Below are 15982 nucleotides of genomic sequence, written 5' to 3'. Positions count from 1 at the left end.
CATCTATCTAGTCCAGTATCCTGTCTCTGATGTGGCAGAGGCTTCAGATGAAGAAGGAAGTTGTGGGACTCTTTAAGGGACAACTATGAAAAAACCTGCCCGTGGGGAAGTTTCTTTCTAACCCCATCAGATAGTGATTGGCTTATGCTCTGAAACATATGGGTGTATATCCGTTGTAGAAATAAGTATAATATCTTAGAACATGCCCAGTTATCATTATTTAGAGAAAGATATAATATTTGTATTAATCTAGTTAACCTCTTGGTCACCATGAGATCTTATAATGGTGAGTTCTATAGGATAATTATGCATTATGTAAAACAAACAAAAACCATTTAACCCCTTTGTTTGTATTAGTGGTAAATTTGGTTCCTTTCATTTTCATTGCATGTCCCCTCTTTTTTTTTGTTTTGTTTTGTTTGTGGCATTATGATGAGGAACAGTAAAGAGGGGCTCCTCATTTACTTATTTTATGCACCTCCTATCATGTCTAAACAGTCCAAATCCTTTCAGTTTCTACCTTGTAGGGCTTTTTGTGTATCTAGTCATTTTTGTCAGTTGTCTCTGAAAGGTGACCAGAAATGAACACACTATTCTGGGCAGGGTGCACTTGACATATATAATCAATATGTGCATGTGAAGCCTTATACTGATTACCCTGAAAAACACAGGATTTAAGAACATGGGTTTAAGATTAGGTTTGCTTCAGAGCAGAGCTTCCTGGGGTTTGTGGGGAAGATGCCACCAGGGTTCAGCTTATATTTGAGCTGACTCTGTTCACCTACCCATACCAATCTGGCATGAGACCTGGCCTGAATGATCCAGCTTGGACAAGTTTGATCCAGCCTGGAGTGATGAGCTGGGGCAGGAGGTCACTGTGCTGGTGTCATTTCAGCTCCAGCCAAGGAATTGCCCAAGCACCTAAAGGCTGCCAAGTTCCTGCCTTGCCCCCATCAATTCCTGAGACTTGGTTCACGCAGTAATACAAGCCAGCTTCTCTTCTGCTAATTAAGTGAGCCGTGCCACTGTCAAAGGGCCCGCGATGCGGTGCTGAGTGCCACCAGCCCCCCCCCCCCCCCCGGGGCTTCAAGGGGAGCTGGGTGTGCTCAGCACCTTGCAGGCGCCTCAGAGGCACTAGCGCACAGGCGATGCTCAGAGTGGGTTTGACTTAGCCCTGACCCTGTATGATCCCCACACTCGAGCTGCCCGCTCCCCTCCCCAGCAGGACTCGCCCTTTGCCCCTGCCCACGCTCCGCGAGCCTCCTCTCCAGCCAGCCAGCCAGCCCCGCCCCTTAGGGGGGAGGGTGCCCGGGCCGCAGTCTCTGATTGGCCCGGCCGGGAGCGGGGCCGGGGGCCGGTGGCGCGGATTGGCTGCGGCGAACAGGGATGGGCTGAGTGCGGGCCAAGGTGAGAGTGAGCGGCGGGGCCCTGCGGCTCTGTCTGCTCAGCCTGGAGCCTTGAAGCCGGGGAGGGAGAGCCCGCCGTCCGCGGTGAGTGCGGTGCGGTGCGGTGCGGTGGGGGGGACCGCTCGTCACAGCCGGGGCGGGAGGTCCAGCCCTGGGGGAGGCAGGCTGCGAGCAGCTAACGGGGCAGCTGGGCATCCCCGAACCTCCCCCCCGTGCGGAGCACGGGGACTCTGCTGGCCCGGCGCCCCACAGCCCTGTGGGAAGCCGGCCGGGCGCTGCTCAGAACCTGCCCCTCCCGCTGCGAGCTGTTTCTGGGAACCCCCCGCCCGCCTGCGTCCCTGCCCTCCTCGCAGCCCCTACTTCAACCCGGGGGGGGGCTACCGGGCTTATCCCCCCCATCTCCTGCCTCTGTCCCTGCCCTCTTCACAGCCCCTACTTCAACCCGGGGGGGGGGCTACCGGGCTTATCCCCCCGCCTCCTGCCTCTGTCCTGCCCTCTTCACAGCCCCTACTTCAACCGGGGGGGGGGGCTACCGGGCTTATCCCCCCGCCTCCTGCCTCTGTCCTGCCCTCTTCACAGCCCCTACTTCAACCCGGGGGGGGGCTACCGGGCTTATCCCCCCCATCTCCTGCCTCTGTCCCTGCCCTCTTCACAGCCCCTACTTCAACCCGGGGGGGGGCTACCGGGCTTATCCCCCCGCCTCCTGCCTCTGTCCCTGCCCTCTTCACAGCCCCTACTTCAACCCGGGGGGGGGGCTACCGGGCTTATCCCCCCCATCTCCTGCCTCTGTCCCTGCCCTCTTCACAGCCCCTACTTCAACCGGGGGGGGGGGCTACCGGGCTTATCCTCCTGCCTCTGTCCCTGCCCTCCTCACAGCCCCGACTTCAACCCGGGGGGGGGCTACCGGGCTTATCCCCCCCATCTCCTGCCTCTGTCCCTGCCCTCCTCGCAGCCCCTACTTCAACCTGGGGGGGGGCTACCGGGCTTATCCCCCCCATCTCCTGCCTCTGTCCCTGCCCTCTTCACAGCCCCTACTTCAACCCGGGGGGGGGCTACCGGGCTTATTCCCCCCATCTCCTGCCTCTGTCCCTGCCCTCTTCACAGCCCCTACTTCAACCTGGGGGGGGGGCTACCGGGCTTATCCTCCTGCCTCTGTCCCTGCCCTCCTCACAGCCCCGACTTCAACCCGGGGGGGGCTGCCGGGCTTATCCCCCCCATCTCCTGCCTCTGTCCCTGCCCTCTTCACAGCCCCTACTTCAACCTGGGGGGGGGGCTACCGGGCTTATCCTCCTGCCTCTGTCCCTGCCCTCCTCACAGCCCCGACTTCAACCCGGGGGGGGCTACCGGGCTTATCCCCCCCATCTCCTGCCTCTGTCCCTGCCCTCCTCGCAGCCCCTACTTCAACCTGGGGGGGGCTACCGGGCTTATCCCCCCATCTCCTGCCTCTGTCCCTGCCCTCTTCACAGCCCCTACTTCAACCCGGGGGGGGCTGCCGGGCTTATCTCCCCATCTCCTGCCTCTGTCCCTGCCCTCCTCGCAGCCCCTACTTCAACCCGGGGGGGGGGGCTGCCGGGCTTATCTCCCCATCTCCTGCCTCTGTCCCTGCCCTCCTCACAGCCCCGACTTCAACCCGGGGGGGGGCTGCCGGGCTTATCCCCCCCATCTCCTGCCTCTGTCCCTGCCCTCCTCGCAGCCCCTACTTCAACCCGGGGGGGGCTGCCGGGCTTATCCCCCCCATCTCCTGCCTCTGTCCTTGCCCTCTTCGCAGCCCCTACTTCAACCCGAGGGGGGGCTACCGGGCTTATCCTCCTGCCTCTGTCCCTGCCCTCCTCACAGCCCCGACTTCAACCCGGGGGGGGGGGGGCTGCCGGGCTTATCCCCCCATCTCCTGCCTCTGTCCCTGTCCTCCTCGCAGCCCCTACTTCACCGGGGGGGGGGGGCTGCCGGGCTTATCCCCCCCATCTCCTGCCTCTGTCCCTGCCCTCCTTACAGCCCCTACTTCAACCCGGGGGGGGGGGGGGCTACCGGGCTTATCCCCCCGCCTCCTGCCTCTGTCCCTGCCCTCCTCGCAGCCCCTACTTCAACTCGGGGGGGGGGGGGGCTGCCGGGCTTATCCCCCCCATCTCCTGCCTCTGTCCCTGCCCCCTTCACAGCCCCTACTTCACCCGGGGGGGGGGCTGCCGGGCTTATCTCCCCGCCTCCTGCCTCTGTCCCTGCCCTCTTCACAGCCCCTACTTCAACCTGGGGGGGGCTACTGGGCTTATCCCCCCCATCTCCTGCCTCTGTCCCTGCCCTCCTCACAGCCCCTACTTCAACCCGGGGGGGGGCTGCCGGGCTTATCCCCCCTATCTCCTGCCTCTGTCCCTGCCCTCCTCACAGCCCCTACTTCAACCCGGGGGGGGGCTGCCGGGCTTATCCCCCCCATCTCCTGCCTCTGTCCCTGCCCTCCTCACAGCCCCTACTTCACCCGGGGGCTGCCGGGCTTATCCCCCCCATCTCCTGCCTCTGTCCCTGCCCTCCTCACAGCCCCTACTTCAACCCGGGGGGGGGCTGCCGGGCTTATCCCCCCCATCTCCTGCCTCTGTCCCTGCCCTCCTTACAGCCCCTACTTCAACCCGGGGGGGGGCTGCCGGGCTTATCCCCCCCATCTCCTGCCTCTGTCCCTGCCCTCCTCACAGCCCCTACTTCAACCTGGGGGGGCCTACCGGGCTTATCTCCCCGCCTCCTGCCTCTGTCCCTGCCCTCCTCGCAGCCCCTACTTCAACCTGGGGGGGGGGGGGCTGCTGGGCTTATCCTCCTGCCTCTGTCCCTGCCCTCCTCACAGCCCCTACTTCAACCCGGGGCGGGGGGCTACCGGGCTTATCCCCCCATCTCCTGCCTCTGTCCCTGTCCTCCTCGCAGCCCCTACTTCACCTGGGGGGGGGCTGCCGGGCTTATCCCCCCCATCTCCTGCCTCTGTCCCTGCCCTCCTTACAGCCCCTACTTCACCCGGGGGCTGCCGGGCTTATCCCCCCCATCTCCTGCCTCTGTCCCTGTCCTCCTCACAGCCCCTACTTCAACCCGGGGGGGGCTGCCAGGCTTATCCCCCCCATCTCCTGCCTCTGTCCCTGCACTCCTCACAGCCCCTACTTCACCGGGGGGGGGGGGGCTGCCGGGCTTATCCCCCCCATCTCGTGCCTCTGTCCCTGTCCTCCTCACAGCCCCTACTTCAACCCGGGGGGGGCTGCCGGGCTTATCCCCCCCATCTCCTGCCTCTGTCCCTGCCCTCCTCACAGCCCCTACTTCACCGGGGGGGGGGGGGGGGCTACCGTGCTTATCCCCCCATCTCCTGCCTCTGTCCCTGTCCTCCTCGCAGCCCCTACTTCAACCCGGGGGGGGGGGGGGGCTGCCGGGCTTATCTCCTCGCCTCCTGCCTCTGTCCCTGCCCTCCTCACAGCCCCTACTTCAACCCGGGGTGGGGTACCGGGCTTATCCCCCCCATCTCCTGCCTCTGTCCCTGCCCTCTTCACAGCCCCTACTTCAACCTGGGGGGGAGGGGGCTGACGGGCTTATCCCCCCCATCTCCTGCCTCTGTCCCTGCCCTCCTCACAGCCCCTACCTCAACCCGGGGCGGGGCTACCGGGCTTATCCCCCCGCCTCCTGCCTCTGTCCCTGCCCTCCTCGCAGCCCCTACTTCAACCTGGGGGGGGGGCTGACGGGCTTATCCCCCCCATCTCCTGCCTCTGTCCCTGCCCTCCTCACAGCCCCTACTTCAGCCCGGGGGGGGGGGGGGACTGCCGGGCTTATCCCCCCCCCCCATCTCCTGCCTCTGTCCCTGCCCTTCTCACAGCCCCTACTTCAACCGGGGGGGGGGGGGGGGCTGCCGAGCTTATCCCTCCCATCTCCTGCCTCTGTCCCTGTCCTCCTCACAGCCCCTACTTAGAATCATAGAATATCCGGGTTGGAAGGGACCTTGGGAGGTCATTCAACCTGGAGGGGGGGACTGCTGGGCTTATCCCCCCCCACCTCCTGACTCTGTCCCTGCCCTCTTCACAGCCCCTACTTCAACCGGGGGTGGGGGGGGTGGGGCTGCCGGGCTTAAGGAAGGGCTGTGAGGAGGGCAGGGACAGAGGTGGGAGGCGGGGGGATAAGCCCAGCAGCCCCCCCCCCCCGGGTTGAAATAGGGGCTGTGACGAGGGCAGGGACAGAGGCAGGAGGCGGGGGGGGGGATCAGCCTGGCAGCCCCCCGCACCCCGGGTTTATCCTTCCCCCTCCCTGCCCTCCTCACAGCCCCTTCTTCAACCCAGGGGAGGGGCTACCGGGCTTATCCCTCCCACATCCTGCCTCTGTCCCTGCCCTCCTCACAGCCCCTACTTCAAGGGTGGGGGGGGGGCGGCTGTCAGGCTTATCCCATCTCCCCCTGCCTTCCCCAGCCCCTACTACAACCCCAGCGAGGGCTGCTAGGCTCCCCCTGCCACTCCCTGTCTCCATCCCTGCCCTCCTCACAGCCCCACCTAAAACCCGGGAGGGGGGAGCTGCCTCTGCCCCTGGCCCTGCCCTCCTCACAGCGTTTACTTTAACCCCCAGGGGTGGCGGCTGCTGGCACCTTCTGCTCACCCAGTAGGTTGTAAGACTGCTGGGCACCCTGAGAACTGCTGCAGGGTGCTGGCAGTGGTCTTTGTGCCATCCCCTTCTTACATGGTGGCTCCTTACCCAGCGTGTGTGATTCAGGGGCGGGAGTAGTGGTGTGGGGTTGATGCCCCTGCTGTTCTCCTGTGGGTACTGATGGCTGCTGTGGCATAGTTACATGCCTGGTGAGCTTTGCCAATTCTTGCAAAGGGTTCATGCTCTGCAGCAAATGTGTGAAGCAGAGACTCATCCGTTTCTTCTTGAGGAAGACTGGTTACTTAGAGGCATGCGTTTCTCCAGCACCAGAGGAGACCACCGTGGAGTGGGGGGCAGAGTCCCAGGAATAGATCCAGGAGAAAAACCACTTCTGCACAAGGGTCCATCAAGGACAGACAAAGTCTCCCACAATACACCGCAAACCAATTCCAAGAGCAGATCCAGTTGGTGAGGTGCTAGGAACCCTGGGATATGCCCCATAAATCCTAGCACCAAACATCTGTAATTGCAGTGCCACTGTGAATCGTGGGTATGTGGATACACAAGTACAGGGCATATGGTTGTGCTGAGAAGGGCTTAGCTAACACGCATCCCCATGTGCCGGGCTTGGCTAATGTGCATCTCCATGTGCCTGAGCCAAGATACAGTACATCCTGCAGTGTAGACATACTCAAAATGACTAGTCCAAGGTGACACAATCAGTGGCAAGATTAGATGTAAAACTGAGGGGTTTTGATTTCCAGTCACATGCTTCCCAAGGCAGGCAGATTCCATCTCTTGAAATCCCCTTTTCTTTCTTTTTTCAGTTTACAGTCAAACTTAAGAGTCCCCCATGTCTCTTAACTAAATGGAAACATTGCACAGAAATTTGTTGGAACCAACAGATTGACTGATCACATTTATATATAGTATTGAAGTTAACTGTAAAAGTCATTATATCCTAAAACAGGGGTGGGCAAACTTTTTGGCCCGAGGGCCACATCTGGGTATGGAAACTGTATGGTGGGCTATGAATGCTCACAGAATGGGGTGTGGGAGGGGGTGCGGGCTCTGGCTGGGGGTGCAGGCTCTGGGGTGGGGCCAGAAATGAGGCATTCAGGGTGCAGGAAGGAGCTCCGGGCTGCGGCAGGGTGGTGTGGATGAGGGGGTGTGGGCTCTGGGATGGGGCTGGGGATGAGAGGTTGGGGGTGCAGGAGGGTGCTCCAGGCTAGGACTGAGGGATTCGGAGGGTGGGAGGGGGATCAGGGTTGGGGCGTGAGAGGGGGTCGGGGTGCAGGCTCTGGGCGGTGCTTACATCAAGCAGCTCCTGGAAACTGTGGCATGTCCTTCCTCTAGCTCCTATGTGGAGGCACAGCCAAGCGGCTCTGCACGCTGACCTGTCTGCAGGTGCTGCCCCTGCAGCTCCCATTGGCCACGGTTCTTGGCCAATAGGAGCTGTGAGGGCAGCGCTTGGGGCAGGGGTAGAGTGCGGAGCCCCCTGGCTCCCCCTATGCATAGGAGCTGGAGGACAGAAACGCCTCTGCTTCCAGGAGCTGTGCGGAGCAGGGCAAGCCCCAGACCCCACTCCCTGGCGGGAGTTTGAGGGCCGGATTAAAACGTCTGAAGGACTGGATGCAGCCCCTGGGCTGTAGTTTTCCCACCCCTGTCCTAAAACCTGTCAATATATTGGCTGTACAACATCAGTTCCCATCAAGCAAAGCCAGGGCATCTGCTTTCTTGCTTTTAACTTAATGGATGAAGAATCTCCTTCTCGTGAATTTTAAGTGTGTATGTGTGTAATACGTATAAAGAGCATAGATATCTTGTAGGGAGACTAAATCTTCATGGGTGAGAGTCCGAGGGAAGGTGTGAGGCATTTTCCCGTTACTACTTTATATAGTATAAAGTATATGGTATATCCAGGAAGGTTCTAAACTGAAGGAACTAAATACTTTGCAGTTGCCAATTTATCAGTACCATGGTTTCCTTCAAAGAGGCTCATTGAATGGTATGTGTTATTCCCCAAAAGAAAAGATCTTTTTGCCAGTGATCAGGAGCCTTCCAGACACTGTGGTGAGTCTGAACCAAACACCCTGTGCTCTTTTTCCATATGGGCATAGTTGGTAGTAGAAGAGCTGGGCATTTATCTTCATCTGACAGGAGAAAGACCAGTGAGGGCAGCTAATAGTCATATGTAGGAGACTATTCCTGCTGTGTCCCTGGAGAGAGAATGATACTTTAAGTACAGTGCGGTATTGTCTCTCTAGAGTATGTAGATTAAAGGGCCATTAATCCACCACATAGGTAGTTAATATGGTGGGCCTATTATTTGTGAAAGGATAAATAAGATAAACCTATAGAACAGCTATTTCCTTTCATAGACAACATGCCAACATATTCTTGTTCCAGTCTCTGATTTATTTTTAAATTTCCTTTCTTCATGGACTGTTTCGTACACTGACAAGCTTGCATTAGATGCTGGAACTGCTATCAGCAAGTGACAAACTCTTTCAGTGATTCACGGTTCAAGTCATCTATCCCAGACTGCACATGTTTTGTGATGTATTTTATCAGATCACAATAGTGCACCCAGAACATAGTTCTGTTGTCTGAAACAATACCCATGGGGTAGGAAAAAGGTAAAAACAATGTTGTTGGTGGGCATATGGTATTTGTGCTAAAATAAGAGTTCTGGGTTTTTCTAAGGCCTTCAAATTGGCTCAAAGTCAAAATGTTGTCATAAATTCTTTCTTTTGTAGCTTTTAACCTCTTCTCTGATTTATGGGAGCTGGAGTCTGTATTATGCCTCAGTGCTCATTCCTGACCCCACCCCCTTTGGAAAAGTAGGATCCTGCTCCTCAGGTCTCCCTCAGTCCACAATCCTTAAGGGAGGCAGGTACTTCTTAGAAACCTAGCAAAGCAAACAGGATACTTAGGAGGTGGTTAATCATTTGTGTGCCTGTTGCTGTATAACAGGTTTCAGAGTAACAGCCATGTTAGTCTGTATTCGCAAAAAGAAAAGGAGTACTTGTGGCACCTTAGAGACTAACCAATTTATTTGAGCATGAGCTTTCGTGAGCTAGAGCTCACTTCATCGGATGCATACCGTGGAAACTGCAGCAGACATTATATACACACAGAGATCATGAAACAATACCTCCTCCCATCCCACTGTCCTGCTGGTAATAGCTTATCTAAAGTGATCATCAAGTTGGGCCATTTCCAGCACAAATCCAGGTTTTCTCACCCTCCACCCTCCACCCCCCCCCCACACACACAAACTCACTCTCCTGCTGGTAATAGCCCATCCAAAGTGACAACTCTCTTCACAATGTGCATGATAATCAAGATGGGCCATTTCCTGCACAAATCCAGGTTCTCTCACCCCCCTCCAAAAACCACACACACAAACTCACTATCCTGCTGATAATAGCTCATCAAAAGTGACCACTCTCCCTACAATGTGCATGATAATCAAGGTGGGCCATTTCCAGCACAAATCCAGGTTTTCTCACCCCCACACCCCCATACACACACAAACTCACTCTCCTGCTGGTAATAGCTCATCCAAAGTGACCACTCTCCCTACAGTGTGCATGGTAATCAAGGTGGGCCATGTCCAGCACAAATCCAGGCTCTCTCACCCCCCCCCATTTTTCCTCCGGGGACACACACACACACAAACTCACTCTCCTGCTGGTAATAGCTCATCCAAACTGACCACTCTCCAAGTTTAAATCCAAGTTTAACCAGAACGTCTTTGGGGGGAGGGGGGGTAGGAAAAAACAAGGGGAAATAGGCTACCTTGCATAATGACTTAGCCACTCCCAGTCTCTATTTAAGCCTAAATTAATAGTATCCAATTTGCAAATGAATTCCAATTCAGCAATTTCTCGCTGGAGTCTGGATTTGAAGTTTTTTTGTTTTAAGATAGCGACCTTCATGTCTGTGATTGCGTGACCAAAGAGATTGAAGTGTTCTCCGACTGGTTTACGAATGTTATAATTCTTGACATCTGATTTGTGTCCATTTATTCTTTTACGTAGAGACTGTCCAGTTTGACCAATGTAAATGGTAGAGGGGCATTGCTGGCACATGATGGCATATGGAGGGTGAGAAAACCTGGATTTGTGCTGGAAATGGCCCAACTTGATGATCACTTTAGATAAGCTATTACCAGCAGGACAGTGGGGTGGGAGGAGGTATTGTTTCATGATCTCTGTGTGTATATAATGTCTGCTGCAGTTTCCACAGTATGCATCCAATGAAGTGAGCTGTAGTAGCTCACGAAAGCTCATGCTCAAATAAATTGGTTAGTCTCTAAGGTGCCACAAGTACTCCTTTTCTTGTTGCTGTATAGTAAATTAGGTTGGTGCCCTGTGGAGATGTGCTCCCTGGTGCAAATGGATCTTAGAAGGCATGGCCTTGGGCACATTCTGTGCTAAAACCATTGCATTTGTTAGCTTTGTGATAAAAGATCACAGCCATCTGTCTACCTCTTGAAATCCATCAACAAATGCAGAAAATCATAGTAGCTTGTGTGCTTAGATGGTGAGCAAGTTTACTCCATTGAATTTTTTAAAAATGTTGTTTTAATATTTTAGTAAACATTTGTATAAACTTACTACATGTGACGGAGAGAACAAAGAAATACAGGCTATTGCAGTGCTGTTAGTTTCTCATTCTGTTCCATGAAATTACATATTGCAGCACTGTAGAATAAATGATCACATGGTTCCTTGGACTGTGACACATGGATGTGCAGTGGTAAATCCCTCTGTCCCTATTGTGTGTGGATTTTAGTCTTTCTCTCCATAGTACTTTGTAGCTGCCATAGTGCCAGGCACTGCAGTGAAAATGTTCCTGTGTAGCTGCTTTTCCAGCTCAGGCTGTTGAATCTGTTCATTCTTCTACGTCAGATCAGGGAATTTTTCACTAGCTGCCTTAGTGAATGTACGTTGGAGACACTGCTGAAAGCTTTTCACTTGTTGTATCAAGGATACACATCTTGCTCCTAGTTATGAGGCTGGCTTTTATAAAAGACAACGCTACAGTGTGCTAGCTAAAGTGCTGTGCTTACTGGGCGTGCTGCAAAATTGTTTGCTGCACAAAGAGAAAATAGAGGATCAGGTATATGAACTCACAATGTTTCGGTTACTGATACAGAATTTCCCTCAAACCCAAATAGCTCGCTTGCCTTTAGTTTATCTTGCACAGACCTTTCAAAGGATCCATCACAGGTATATGTCTGAGTATTAATACAGAAAAGAAGCATTTGTTCAGATGAGTGGCTTTATTGTGCTGCATGAAGTTTGTATTTTTGCCTCAGGGTCTAAAATGTGTAAGTCCATGGAACTGCAGCATTTCCTTTTCTGTGGCAAGATTCTGGGCAGTTTAAAGGCAAGAAAGCTCAAGATTCCATGTATTGATGAGATTTACTGATTAAAGCTCCATTGAAAAAACACATATAGTTAATTTACCCAAAAACATAAATAAATCCTGACCTTTTCAAACTTTCCTCATCCATGAGCCACCAAGTTGGCTATGTTTATTCTGGAGAGCTTTATACCTGTGATCCAGTTAATTAAATCTTAGTTCAGAAATTAATGCCAGGACACAGCTATTCTGTCAGGCCTGCAAAATTTACCAGGTTTTTGAATGATGCTTTACCTGCCAAGACTACAGTTCAGGGTTCTTTTTCTCTTGTAGCAGCTGTTGCTGCTAGCATTTTGTTGCAAACTGCTTTCTTAATGTTGTGATGGTCTTAGCTTTTGCAAGGGAAATTCAGAATTCTGAATTCAGATGCAAACATATAAATAACCTACACAGTCACTTCCTCTTATTTTTTCAATGAATTTACTTCTGAGTTTACAAATGTGCCCTAGTAATGATCTCAGGCCCCAATCTTCAGTCTAATATTGTCAGTATACCCTTGTTTGAGTGGAGTCCTGTTGCTGCAAGATGTCCTCAGTGCAGGACTCTCTAGCTACCACATCCCTCCACAATAGGATACAGTTGAATGTTTTCAACCACTTTTGCCACAGGCCAACATTTTCCCACTTTGGTGCCTGTCACAGGGTCGCTGATCCTTGTGAGTAGACCAATGCCAGCTCGCTTGGGTCAGAGAAGGTAGGCCCCAATGAGCTAATTTAAGGAGGCAGGGCTACACCTATGGCTATAAAGGCCTGTCAGGAGCACGAAGAGGAATGATTGGAGCAGGCTGTTCCTGGGAAGAGGTACTACGGAGAAGTGGGGCTGACTCCGGGGGTGGGTCCCTGGAACAAGGGGCCAAGTGCTCAGGGAGATAGCCCTGTGGCAAGTGTTCCAGAAAGGGAGCAAAGCTGGTTGTGAGAAGGAAGCTAGTTGAAAAGGAAGCTGTCTGGAACTGGGAAGCTGTAAAAAGAAAAGGAGGACTTGTGGCACCTTAGAGACTAACAAATTTATTGGAGCATAAGCTTTCGTGAGCTACAGCTCACTTCATCGGATGCATTCAGTAGAAAATACAGTGGGGAGATTTATATATACAGGGAACATGAAACAATGGGTGTTACCATACACACTGTAAGGAGAGTGATCAGGTAAGGTGAGCTGTTTCCAGCAGGAGAGTGGGGGAGGGGAAAATCTTTTGTAGTGATAATCAAGGTGGGCCATTTCCAGCAGTTGACAAGAAGGTGTGAGGAACGGGGGCGGGGGGGGGGGGATAAATATGGGGAAATTGTTTTACTTTGTGTAATGACCCACCCACTCCCAGTCTTTATTCAAGCCTAAGTTATTTGTATCCAGTTTGCAAATTAATTCCAATTCAGCAGTCTCTCGTTGGAGTCTGTTTTTGAAGTTTTTTTATTGAAGAATTGCCACTTTTAGGTCTGTAATCAAGTGACCAAACAGATTGAAGTGTTCTCCGACTGATTTTTGAACGTTATAATTCTTGACGTCTGATTTGTGTCCATTTATTCTTTTACCTAGAGACTGTCCAGTTTGACCAATGTACATGGCAGAGGGGCATTGCTGGCACATGATGGCATAGATCACATTGGTAGATGCGCAGGTGAACGAGCCTCTGATAGTGTGGCTGATGTGATTAGGCCCTATGATGGTGTCCCCTGAATAGATATGTGGACACGGTTGGCAATGGGCTTTGTTGCAAGGATAGGTTCCTGGATTAGTGGTTCTGTTGTGTGTGGGTGGTTGCTGGTGAGTATTTGCTTCAGGCTGGGGGGCTGCCTGTAAGCAAGGGCTGGCCTGTCTCCCAAGATCTGTGAGAGTGATGGGTCATCCTTCAGGATAGGTTGTAGATCTTTGATGATGCGTTGGAGAGGTTTTGGTTGGGGGCTGAAGGTAATGGCTAGTGGCGTTCTGTTATTTTCTTTGTTGAGCCTGTCCTGTAGTAGGTAACTTCTGGGTACTCTTCTGTCTCTGTCAGTCTGTTTCTTCACTTCAGCAGGTGGGTATTGTAGTTGTAAGAATGCTTGATAGAGATGTTGTAGGTGTTTCTCTGTCTGAGGGGTTGGAGCAAATGCCGTTGTATCGTAGAGCTTGGCTGTAGACAATGGATTGTCTGGTGTGGTCTGGATGAAAGCTGGAGACATGTAGGAAGGCATAGCGGTCAGTAGGTTTCCGGTATAGGGTGGTGTTTATGTGACCATCGCTTATTAGCACCGTAGTGTCCAGGAAGCGGATCTCTTGTGTGGAGTGGTCCAGGCTGAGGTTGATGGTGGGATGGAAATTGTTGAAATCATGGTGGAATTCCTCAAGGGCTTCTTTTCCATGGGTCCGGATAATGAAGAGGTCATCAATGTAGCGCAAGTAGAGTAGGGGCATTAGGGGATGAGAGCTGAGGAAGCGTTGTTCTAAGTCAGCCATAAAAATGTTGGCGTACTGTGGGGCCATGCGGGTACCCATGGCAGTGCCACTGATTTGAAGGTATACATTGTCCCCAAATGTGAAATAGTTATGAGTGAGGGCATAGTCACAAAGTTCAGCCACCAGGTTTGCCGTGACATTATCAGAGATACTGTTCCTGATGGCTTGTAGTCCATCTTTGTGTGGAGGGCTTCTACATCCATAGTGGCTAGGATGGTGTTTTCAGGAAGATCACTGATGGATTGTAGTTTCCTCAGGAAGTCAGTGGTGTCTTGAAGATAGCTGGGAGTGCTGGTAACGTAGGAGAGGAGGCCATGGAACCCGAAGAGAAAGGGTGAGCTGAGGATAGAAGTGACGTGTGTGTGTGTGGGGGGGGGGCATGGAAGGTCACATTCTCACACACGCACGCGCACACACACACACATCCCGCCCCCCCTCCCCGATTTCTGACTTTTGTTTGGCCCTGCTCCCTGAAGTCCTGATGTAGTGGGGAAGAGCAGTGGTGTGTCTCCTTGGCTGGGCAATAGGACATGGAAAAATTACTATATTAGCTGTATAGCTATAATTATTGTTGCAAGACGTTTGTCTGTAATCCTGTTATCAGTGTTTTTGCTTACTTGTATTACTATAAAAAAAAGTCTTCCATGTTGGCTCTCAGCCAAAAGGTCAATTGCTTTCTGCAAGTTTAAGTAGAAAATATGTTTAGCTCTTTTGAACTGTGAGGATGAAGTCTTCCCCCCCCCCCCCCCAGTGGTGTAAAAAAAAAACAAAAAAAACCCCCCCAACAATTGCCACACTTTTTTTTACTCGAAATGGCTGAATTTTGAAATTTTGCATATGTCTCGTACTCATCTTGGAATATTTCCATGATTCAAATCTGGGGAGGAAAATTGATTGGATAATAGTGAACAGGCTGAGTAATCACTTTTTGAGCAGTACTCACTTGGCATCTGCTAAGATTTATTCTTGGAGCATAATTAAACCCTGCCCACTTTGTAACATGAATGATGACAACTGAACTATCGCACAGCTCAGCAGACCCAAGAGCTGCTGCTGGGACAGTCTGCATGAGAGAGATACTGCTGTGTGTTTTTCAGTGAAACATTTCCAAATAAAATAACAGCATGGGCAGGAGACAGTGATCGTGAAAAAACTGCACATCCTTTGATCGTTGTAGTTTGGGTTGCATTCTCCTCTGTGAAATTTTCAGCATCAACTGAGAAAATTGGATCGATTGACAATGCGGCTTGTTACAGCTTGGTTTGTTCTGATTGTAAATGTGTCTTGTACAGGCAGCATTCAGAAATGTCCAATACATTTTACTTGCACTTTCCCTTCATTTCCCTTCTGCCTCTTACGGTATTGATGGGGCCAGAACAAAACTTCTTCCTGAAGTCCTCCAGATTATCTGCAGTGTAGTGTCCTTCCAGAGTCATGTGGATAGATCTTTTCCACACTTACCTTCTCAAGGCCTCGAACCTCTTTTGATAAATCCTCCCATCTCTAGTCTTTGCAACACTATTCCTTCTTTTGAAAAATTTTCTTGTTCCTAACACTGGTCCAGCTCCTCCAGTGGGAGTGCTAATATAGACAACACAATAGTGTTTTTACCACTGTGTCTCATAAATCTGCTTTGAGCAGGCTTTGTGTTGGGGGCCACCTGAAATCCTGTCTGCTTCTCCATTCATTGCCACCTGTAGAATAGCTGAAGCAGTTTTTGCAACCGTGAGAGACTTTTCCAGTTAAAAGGCTAATGTAGATCTGGCATGTGACTATGTAAGACAGGAGATACTGCAGATAGACATTCTCTCTCCAGGGGCCAGGAGAGGTTGGAAGAGCATGTGTTGGACCTTTGCAGGGATAGGCTCTCTAGACTGAAAGACCCGGTGACATGCAAAACAAGGTTGGAAAAGAGGAGAGAAAAAACTGGGAGATATGGACAGAAAAGGAAGGGAGAGAATCTGTCCCGCCAGAACTCTCACCTGTGACCTTCATCTATTCATAGTAAGTGCAGGTTCAGGAAAGCCAGTTCAGATATCTAGGTTGTCCAATACTTCCAAAGTACTTGACCTAAGGTGGTGTATGGATATGTGTGATAGTTTTATACATATAGGTTGGGGGGATCGAAA

General features: G+C 52.3%; 1 protein-coding gene across 1 annotated transcript in view; it reads left to right on the top strand.

Moving 5' to 3' along the window:
- Positions 1-1372: 1372 nt before the first annotated feature.
- ABAT (4-aminobutyrate aminotransferase) overlaps positions 1373-15982 on the top strand; it is a 122851-nt gene continuing 108241 nt past the window's right edge. Inside the window, exon 1 of the mRNA XM_084641821.1 lies at positions 1373-1490. The gene's annotated coding sequence lies outside the window, so the exon portion shown is untranslated. The remainder of the gene's footprint in view (positions 1491-15982) is intronic.

Source organism: Lepidochelys olivacea (genome assembly GCF_965140295.1).
Source record: "Lepidochelys olivacea isolate rLepOli2 genome assembly, chromosome: 10".
NCBI classification, from domain to species: Eukaryota; Metazoa; Chordata; order Testudines; family Cheloniidae; genus Lepidochelys; species Lepidochelys olivacea.
The sequence above is the reverse complement of the archived record's forward strand: the minus strand, read 5'-3'. Positions and strand labels throughout refer to the sequence as shown.